Below are 10,683 nucleotides of genomic sequence, written 5' to 3'. Positions count from 1 at the left end.
CTCTGTTTGAAGATTGGTTGAACTAATATTGTGAATTAATATCACGATATAGTTGATTTCATTCGACTGTAGAAGTATTAAGAATATTAATTCGCGCATATTGGAAAGGATATATTGATCTCATTATTCGTTTAGATTTTTTTTAGAATGGGGGAGGGTAATTATTGAGTTTGTTTTGATAAAAACACACATCAAGAAAAATAAAAAATAAATGTTTCTCTTTGGTACTTCAAATACAGGAAGACGGTGATTTAAGATATTTTTATAGACGGCTTCCGCCTCAGTCTTGCGGTTTCGTACATTGTACGGGATGACAATGTAGAGACGTAACTTTGTGTGTATATATATATATATATATATATATATATATATATATATATATATATATATATATATATATATATATATATATATATATATATATATATATATATATGCCCTGGGGAAATTGATTACTATTCCAAAATGTATAATTTTGTTTTAATTCTCTTTGTCGTCAGTGTTTGCTGTCAAGTTTTTTTTTAATAAGAACTGGATAAAAATAGCAAAAACTTATCTTTAACCAAAGGATTAGATAGTTTATTGTTACTAACAATAACTTGCAAAGTATCTTTAGAGAAAAATATGTATTTTTTTTTCATCAGGCAAGCTTGGAAAATAACAAAAAGTTTATATATTGAATACATTAAGCATATTTTATCAGCCAAGCGCCGAAAACAAAAATTTATTGCACGCATTAATATTTCGTGTAATATTTGAAAAGAATATTTGACAGACATACCAACACGCCCAAGGAAATATGATTGCATGCGTGGGTATGCTTTAATAATATGAACCCCACCCACACGCAAATAATAGTAAACCAAAACCCCTTTAGCAAACCTCTCCAGCTGTTAAAACCCCAAAACAAGACAGAGATAAAGCGTGACGGAAAAAGAAACCTGGGAAGTATTCGACGGGCAATCAATCTAAGGAGGCCTTTGTTAAAGGGATCCAATTCTATTCTAAGGTCGGAAGACTCTGGCGTTCGTAACGAGCGAAATAAATACAAATTAGACACCAGAGAGGACTATCTTATTTATTTTCATCAGATGAATTTATTAAAATAAGAGGAATTTATTAAAATAAAATTCTTAATATGTTTACGAGAAGAAAACAGGAGATTCATATCATACGAGCAACTTCGAAATAGAAGATCTCGGGAGGTGCCGCTTGTAACGAGCGAAATAAATACAAATGGGACAATATAATGGTATTTATTATTTATTTTCTCCAGAGGAATTTATTAAAAAAAAAGAAATTTCTTAATATGTTTACGAGGAGAAGGAAACTTGAGATTAATATCATACGAGCAACTTAGAAATAGGAGATCTTAAGAGCTGCCGTTACAAGGAACATTGTGTCATTGCGACCAGAAAATCGTAGCGAGAATTACAGCATGAATTGCATGAATAACGTTCACCAATGATCCAAACTTGTCATTGATATTGCCAATGATTCTTAGCGAGGAGAGTTAATAATTCTGAAATCGTAGCGAATCTAACTCTATCTAGACTCCACGTGATCGTATCTAAAGAAAGAAAAAACGCTGTCATCCACAGGGAAAGAGACGAATAGATGTATTCTAATTGGTGTAATTTATATTAATTGAATATCGAAGGGAATTAGCTCTAGTTCAGTTAATGTATATAACTCTCCTATCTACTTGTATACGAGGTTCTTAATTTCACAATTAAACCTTTCATTCAAAGACTACAGTCCAGTATTTTTAAACAGGTTTAGTAAACAATCTGGAGTCTTAGAAATATATTTTTTATTGCGTCCAAGTTCGATTTTTGTTCTTTGTTATTAGGAAAAAAATAGTATTAGGAACCTTCAGATTTAGAAATGCAGAAATTCGTTTTTGCAAGAGTAATGAATAAATATACTTGTAATATTATACATCATTTTTTTTTTTTTTTTTTTTTTTTTTTTTTTTTTTTTTTTTTTTTTTTGCTCTTCAATACCAAAATATCAACCTGATTTGAAGAAAAATTATTTCGTCCATATATGTATATATGAATATGCATGAAAATATACACGCATGTATATATATATATATATATATATATATATATATATATATATATATATATATATATATATATGTGTGTGTGTGTGTGTGTGTGTGTGTGTGTGTGTGTGTGTGTGTGTGTGTTGCAAATGGTTCTATTTAACGTTGTTACCGATCTAATATGTTTTTTTTTCTCATTTATAGATTGCTCGTTTCTCCTCTACAGAGTTTCCTTTTCGTGCAAGGCTGTTTTCCCTATAGAAGCCCTTTGGCTTGTAACATTTTGCTTTACCAATTAGGGTTGCACCTTGGCTAGTATTAACGATCATGCTGTTGATAATGCTACACAGCCAAAAAAGGCAGTATGGATCACCTTAACCTTTTTATTTTTAGTAATATTTTTTTTTATTATAAAATTCATCTCGACGATTAATTTAGTAAATCAGTAGAAATTTTAAGATAAAATCAGATGAGTTTTAAGAGCCCAAATTTTAACATTATCTCATTTCTTTATTTGAGCCCCAGCTATGGATTTTTGCCTTATTAGCTTCTCTCTCTCTCTCTCTCTCTCTCTCTCTCTCTCTCTCTCTCTCTCTCTCTCTCTCTCTCATGTCTATTTGCTCCTACCTCGGCAACCACGACCTAAGATTTTTATATATTTAATATATGCCAATAAACCTTGTGCCAAAAAATCATGTGTATATATATATATATATATATATATATATATATATATATATATAATATATATATATATATATATATATATATATATATATATATATATATATATATATATATATATGTGAGAGAGAGAGAGAGAGAGAGAGAGAGAGAGAGAGAGAGAGAGAGAGAGAGAGAGAGAGAGAGAGAGAGAGAGAGAGAGAGAGAGAGAACATGAGTAAAAATATTGAAATAAAGTAAAAATTATCATGACATATGAAAGCATTCTAAATTAATACAACACAGATACATAAACATTTCTCTATAGAGACCATTAGATAGAGAAAACCTCAAAATGTACTAATAAATTCTTTAAAAAATAGTTCTTTTCAATCTTACATTTTCGGCAAGGATTCTAAAAACTCTCATTTGTGTATGTAGAATGTTTCTTATTTCTCCTGAACTGGTAATTTAGATTATATTTCATGTACAGTTCGTATGATTGTAATCATATTTCTCAAATAAACTTATATTTACTGTTGAATTGTTTGATTCTCAAGAAATTTAAAAGAGAATTTCATATTTTTCCACGAATGAAATCAAGGAGTCTCTAGTGACAGTCACTGTGTGCTGGTGACGTCATGAATCCAACAATGGCCGCCGCCTCATACTGGACGCTCTTTGCCGGAAAATCTCCAAGGAAAAGGTTAGTGTGTCCCTCTTTACGTGTATGTTCTGAAACCCTTATTTAGCCGGCAATTGTGTAAGTATCTAAATTTCATTGTGTCAAGTAGTATTGGTGTATTTTGTGTAACTTAGCGAGATGTCAAGCGATTTAAAAGTGGTTGTAGCTTGGGGGACGAAATCAAGGTATGATGGCGTTAACTCGGACCACCGGTTGTTAATTTTGGTGTTATTATAGAACGGTGAAATGTTAGTGAGGACATTGCAGGTCTCTTAATAAGATTTATTTTTGGTAATTTTGTATTGTATTACAGGGTGAGATTTATTTTTCAATGAGGTAATTTTGATTCCCATATATTACTGTCGGCAAGCTATATGAACTAATTTACTGATTTTATTTTCGAAAGTCGTTTTGCTCCTGTTTGCTCAGGCTACTGAAATCTCCTTCCACCTGGTAGTTCAATGAAAACATGCAGGCCTTGCATTTATTAGAAGTTGCCTTTTCGAATAGATTAAAAGTCCCGTTTTAAATTCTAAACTGTTTCCTTCAATATTAGATTGTACAACTTTGAGGTATTCATTACAGAATAGTGCAATATTATTTAGGACACTGGGACTCGCAAAATTAGATAGATCTTTGCAAGTACACTATTTTGAATCCCACATATGATTATAGGAAACTCCAATGAGCGAATTAAACAGGTTTTTAACCAATTTAGCTCTTTTTGCCTAGCACTGGTCACAGGATCCTCCTTCCAACATAGTTCAGAAACACGCAGGTGGTGCATCTGTTATAAGTTGCTTATTTGAACAGATTAAATTTCTATTTAATATAATTTTTCAATATATAATACAGTAAGATTTGCCGGTATTTTTGTAGTGAATTACAGGGCAATGTAACCTAGGGAAAAACTTTCTTATAGAAAAAATTACGCTCTCTTCGAAAATGACACTCGTTCCCGTCACAAATTAATAGTTTTAGAAATATATATACATCTATATCCTACGATAATGGGGGACCCCCAGTGGGAACTCGGGGTTTTGGGTGGGGAAAACATACTGGGGAAACGATATATAATTGTTTTCCTATAGTGAATAACGTGAATTAACCGAATTTGATGTTCATTTCAATCGGAAACTAACAGATCAACCAATTCGGATAACTTTGAGTGGCACGGTGTCACTTCTCGTACGAACGAACGATAACATCAACGTTACCAATATTACAGTTACCAACGTTGACGTATGGTACAGTTACCAACAGCACGCTGACATTACTAAAGATAGTAATGATAGTTATTTCCATATGTATTTTAAATAATTTCTCCATACAAGTTTTACTCAATATATAAAAAGTACAAAAAGGGCACAGAACCTAACAAACCCACCTAACCTAGCCCAGTAGGGTAAATTTTTACTATGACTTACCAGAAAATGTTTTACCAGTAGATTTTGATGTGTTTTGCACGAATTTCACCTTCATTTTTGGCGGAAATCACCCGTTTTTATCCCACACCCCAAATGGTGTGTGACAAAAACTGTGTATTTTCGACAAATATGAAGGTGAAATTCCTGCAAAACACATCAAAATCAACTAGAAAAACATATTTTCTTGCCATTGATAACTAAAGAAACCAACCTAACCTAACCTAACCTAACCTGACCTAACCTAACCTAACCTAACCTAGGCGGTCACTGCCCCTAACCTAGGCGGTCACTGCCCCTAACCTAGGCGGTCACTGCCCCTAACCTAGGCGGTCACTGCCCCTAACCTAGGCGGTCACTGCCCCTAACCTAGGCGGTCACTGCCCCTAACCTAGGCGGTCACTGCCCCTAACCTAGGCGGTCACTGCCCCTAACCTAGGCGGTCACTGCCCCTAACCTAGGCGGTCACTGCCCCTAACCTAGGCGGTCACTGCCCCTAACCTAGGCGGTCACTGCCCCTAACCTAGGCGGTCACTGCCCCTAACATAACTCGTCACAGGAAAAAATTATGTATTTACCTTATGAGTCTGAATCAGTCCGATACTGGGTTATCTGCTTCAGGTTGTTCAGCAATGGGTCGTGCACGGTCACCATGTGGTCTGTAAAGCTGACCAACTTGCAGCCAAAAATGATGGTAACACTGATCGTGATTGTAACGTGAAATAAATAAATATCTGGCCAAATATTGTTCCAGATATTCAGATCGATTCCCCGGTCGTTTGGACCACTCCTTGACGTCTCTCCAAAGTCTTTCAATGTTTTGCGTGTGCACACTTGGGTCTGTCCCTTGGACAAACTCCTCACTATGGTTTATCACTTTGTGGGTATATCCCTCATTTCCTACATTTCGATACGCTGCCCAACCATCACTAATTACAATAGAGCCTGGCAAGATATACTTTTTAATTAATGGGATAAGGGTCTCAGCACTTCTGTCTTGCCCTTCGTGATGTAACGGAATGATAAATTTTTTTTTGGACACACGCTCAATTCCTCCAAACAACCACACTTGATTTAATTGTCTACCACGATTATATTTTCTACGTACAATTAGTGTTTCGTCAATTTCCACGACGATGTCTTGACCACCCACCGGGGATTGTTCTGAAAACCACTTTTCGGTTACTTCCGAACAAAAGCTTCGCCAATCCACACTTGTTCTGCTCGACCAATGTAAACAGTCTATGATGGTAGAGTGATCCCAATGTTTGCTTAAAAAATGATTCACAAAAAGAGCCACTTCCCAAGGTTTCACATGTGCATTATCTAAGAATGTACCCTTGAACAAAGAAACGGTGTATGTACACTGAACACTAGCTTTTTTTCTTTGGAGCTTTCCTACGACGTCGACAGAAAAACAGGTGCTTATTACTATTATAACTGCAAAGAATATCACAATGGGGGCACTTCACTGCCACAGGTAAAGCACCGTGTCCTTGTAAAAAAATTATGATTTCGCTGTTTTTCGAATAAAAGGTATTGATACACTTAAAATAGTCAAGACTACAGCCCGCACAACTGACTTCGACGGTTGCCATCGCAAACTAAAATTTGAACTGTAACGAATGTGCAGAAGATTAATGCGCGCCATACCGGAAATGTGTGTCTCGCACCCAAAATGCCTCCAAAAAGGGGAAAAGACTAAAAAAAATTAATATAACGTTTTTCTAGGTGCTTCAACGTAAACTAGTACAGAGAAATACGCTAACCCATTTTGGTACAACAAAATATTAAGTAAAATGTTTAAAATACATGCATACAAACATGAAAAACGAGAAGAGAAAAATAAAATGCTTGAGAGGATGCACGAAAAAAATGCTTTTCAACCGCTAACGCTTGTCTCGGACCAAAAATGCCTTAGAAAGGGGGGGGGGGGGGAAACCACTAACGTTTTTCTAAGTGATTTAACGTAAACTAAATAACAAAATAACAAAATATTAATTACAATATGTAAAAGACATGCATACAAATGAAACAAATAAAAAAAATTGGCTGAGGAAAATATTAGTATATATTGGACTACTTACTTATGGGTATGCGAGGGTGCAAAGAGGCTCAGATGACAATATTTGCTGTGGAGTCAACATGTCGAATGACTTGTCCATTTTTTAACAAATATTAAAAATAAGATATTGAATAACTCGTTAATTATGCATTTCCGCCGAAAAGTGCATAGAAGAAAAAGTGACTGAAATGTGTAGCTGATGTTGTTTGTAATGGCAAATATCGCCTATGGCCTGGTAAGTGCTTGTAAAAATTTACCCCTAGTAGTATGACAGGTCACAAAATAACCTTTGATCTACATCGGACGTTGGCAGCACTGGTTACTGTATTTTTTCATGACACAATCTTTGTAACGGCTTCAAAGTTTATCCAGATGTACTGTTTTGTATTTTCCTCCGGTTGTTATAATTTCAAGAAGGTAATGTATAGAGAAGAAAAGGCTTGTTTTACGGTTATATATCGATTCCCCAGTATGTTTTCCCCACCCAAAACCCCGAGTTCCCACTGGGGTTCCCCCATTATTGGAGGATATAGATGTATATATATTTCTAAAACTATTAATTTGCGACGGGAACGAGTGTCATTTTCGAAGAGAGCGTAATTTTTTCTATAAGAAAAAGTAGTTTTCCTAGGTTACATTGCCCTGTAATACACTACAATGAAAAAGATTTGCCTACAGAACAGTGCAATATTAGTAACATTGAAACTTGCATGATTGAGTAGATCTTTGCTATTAGACTGTTTTGAATCCATATATTAAGGGTGGAAACATCTATCAAATCTATTTTTGGGTGAGATAGCCATGTCATGCTCATGGAAGGTTCCTAATAGTAGCTTCCAAGGCATATATGAACTACAGTGATATTCCCAGAGAATTTACCTTTAGGTCTCCAGAATTCTAACTCCTGGCGCAAATATCCTTAAAATTAGGGGACGTATATCTTGATACGACACATAGCGATCTTCACCCCAAATAGCGTTTACGCCGGGGGGGGGGGGTGGCAAATTTGGAAGGGGAGCCGTTAGCAAGGTTTCCTTATTTCCTGTACTCCTATTGAGTATCAAGATGGCGGTTATTCCTTGTAGCATTGAGCATGGTCCTACAGATATAGTAGTTTTGGGAGGGATCCTGCCAAGGCCTTTGCTATAGAAAAGGAGGGAGAGTCCATCAGGGTGACATGGCTATCTCACCCCAAAATAGATTTTTCACTTCTCAAAATACGTTTTTTGGGCTCTAGCGATGTCGTCCTAATGGAAGTTTACCAGAGACTTACTAGAAAGTACTGTGTGGATTTTCATAGGTGCCTTAACCTTGGGACAATTTTTCTATGGTCATCTAGACCATTGAGACAAATGACCTTAATGTTATCCGTCATTACCTCTCGCCATAGATGATAATGGTGCTTCCTGCCCCGTGCAGGGAAGAGTCATACTAGACAAAAGAAAAGGGGCCTCAAGGTTAGCATATATTGTATGAAACATGAGTATCCACCCGATATACAGACGGTCTCACGGTTTGTATATATTGTCGGAACAATATAAGTCTACTACTGTATATTCATTGTTTGTAAGCATACAATGATATGCGCTTTACTTAAATAAGTACGAGAAACTCTGGCATATTTAGTGCAAATTGCAGGGCGAAATAGGACGCAATTACATTCTAATAGACTTCTATTTTGAATAAAGACTAAATGGAAAACTAAATTAAGTGTTGAAGGAATTATACATGCAACGTAAAAAGTAAATATTTTTCCTTCCTGAAAGGCAAGAAATGAGTGCCACTAAATCTGAAAATTTTGATAAATTTTCCCATTATAAAGTCTGAATGATTTATACTATAAACACTGTATACGACACGCCACAAGTGTTATCTGTATAATTCCATATCTGAGATTTTGAACAGTTTAGTGTCACCATGGTGACACTCACTCAAAAAGTTAATGCACCAGAAGTGTGTAACACCTTTTCACCCTACAGTAATTGAGTCCCAATCAATTAACTGTTCATCGCAGCTATAGACGACAAGTTTTAACCCTGGATAGGTACGCTCCTCGGACACCCCTTTAAGGGTATACTCAGTCGAGTGCTACCCCAACTCCGAAAAAAATTCAGAAAAAATTTAGTTATGCATCAATCTGTATTGTTTGACTTGCAAAAAATACTCCAAAGAATGCTATAAACTACTGAAAATATAAATGATACCCATCTACAAAACTATTTATTGGAAACGTATTAAAAATTTAAGTATACAAAAAAGACGACGCAAATATTAAAAAAAAATAGAAATATACATATACACATAAATCCCTTTAGGGACACCTTCTTAGATGGCAAAGCAACAGCGTGTAATTGCTGGAAACGAGTTGGACCCATAGAAGTAAAGATCTGAAATGAGAAAAAAAGGGTAACTTTTTTGGCCCAAAAAATTTGTCCAAATTTCATGAGTTTTTTGGGGTAAATTTTGGGTAATTTTTTTTAGAATACTCATATTATCCTAGAACAGAAATACATAATAAAATGTGCACTAAGATGTAATTTACTATTGCATCAGGGGCGAAATCTAAAGGTCATTTTTTGACGGCCTAGTTTCACAATGTAAATTTCTTATGAAAATCATTGTATCTCCTATAAAATGATATTTATGCATTAAAATATACCAAAATATCACGAATTCTATACAGAACAAGAATATATAGATATGCCAACTTACCTTTCGGGTATGTCAACAAAATGGCCGTAGACCGCAACAACACTTACAGCCCAATCTACCACTTGAAATGAATAGGGTTGCAAACTCCATATTATCAACATCTCTTTTTAACTCCATTAGAAGTGTGTTGAGGACATCCATGCCGAGGGAATACTGCCTGCTGGCCATTATTGAAGATAAATTCAAAATAAAAAAAAAAAAAATCATTTGTAAAAAAATTAAATAAATTCAGAAATTAGCTTTTGAGGGAAAATGGACCTCATGGCAATATATGGCATCTAAGCCAAAACCAATGTCATGCAAGTAGTAGACACACCATCCATCCACACTTTCCAACTATAAAGAACCAAACAAGTATCAACACTGTTCGACAATTTATAATTATGTAATAACTTTGCTGTTTGATCACTTACCCCTATAAAGGTATGTCACGGTCGAGGTCGACCCCTGGGGGGGGGTAAAAAAACTGGGAAGGAGGGAAGTTAGACGAAAATCAGTCCTAAAGCAGACAATGGCATGTAGACTAGTCACCCCTTGCAGGTCGATCACTTCCATATTCGAGACAGCTGATGATATATGGGGAAAAAACAGGTTTTGAAATTGCTGTAGGGGTCGCATACGACCCATCATACCTTTTCAGGGTTAATACACTACCTGCCGCCACCACTTAATGCTCCAGTTCATGGACTTGCTTAGCGTAGTGTTAGTAGAACACTGGATGATATCCATGCAGTATATGAGCAAAGACGCTCGGTCCATATACTGAAAAAAGTTGTGATAGCCATTTTCCTCGGATCATGACCTGCGGGTGTACTGTCGGGATCCTCTCTGCGAATGAAGTAGGTGAGCTTCGCCCTCAGTTGTTTTAGGGATAAGTTTGAGCCTGAGGTTTCTCCTTTGAAGAGCTGTCTTCCCCTGAAGTTTGAAGTTCTATGAAGATAGACCTTTAGAGACACTACTGGACATATATCTTCCTTCATAGGGCAGATTCTCCAGGGACCCCATCTTTTAGTGGGTAGCTCGTTCTTGAGGAGAGGTTGGATTAGGAAAGATTCGGTTCTCCCACTTCTGAGAGCTGGAT

General features: G+C 35.7%; 1 long non-coding RNA gene across 6 annotated transcripts in view; it reads left to right on the top strand.

The window, feature by feature from the left end:
- The first annotated feature begins 3,311 nt into the window (after positions 1–3,311).
- LOC137642420 (uncharacterized) overlaps positions 3,312–10,683 on the top strand; it is a 35,727-nt gene continuing 28,355 nt past the window's right edge. The window contains exon 1 of one of the 6 annotated variants that reach the window (XR_011044773.1): positions 3,312–3,422. This is a non-coding gene — a long non-coding RNA (uncharacterized lncRNA). The other 5 variants (XR_011044776.1, XR_011044774.1, XR_011044778.1 and 2 more) reach the window with 5 other exon arrangements.

Source organism: Palaemon carinicauda, chromosome 6, assembly GCF_036898095.1.
Source record: "Palaemon carinicauda isolate YSFRI2023 chromosome 6, ASM3689809v2, whole genome shotgun sequence".
In the NCBI taxonomy this organism is placed as follows: Eukaryota; Metazoa; Arthropoda; class Malacostraca; order Decapoda; family Palaemonidae; genus Palaemon; species Palaemon carinicauda.
Note: the sequence above shows the minus strand (reverse complement) of the source record. Positions and strands in the feature narration are given on the sequence as shown.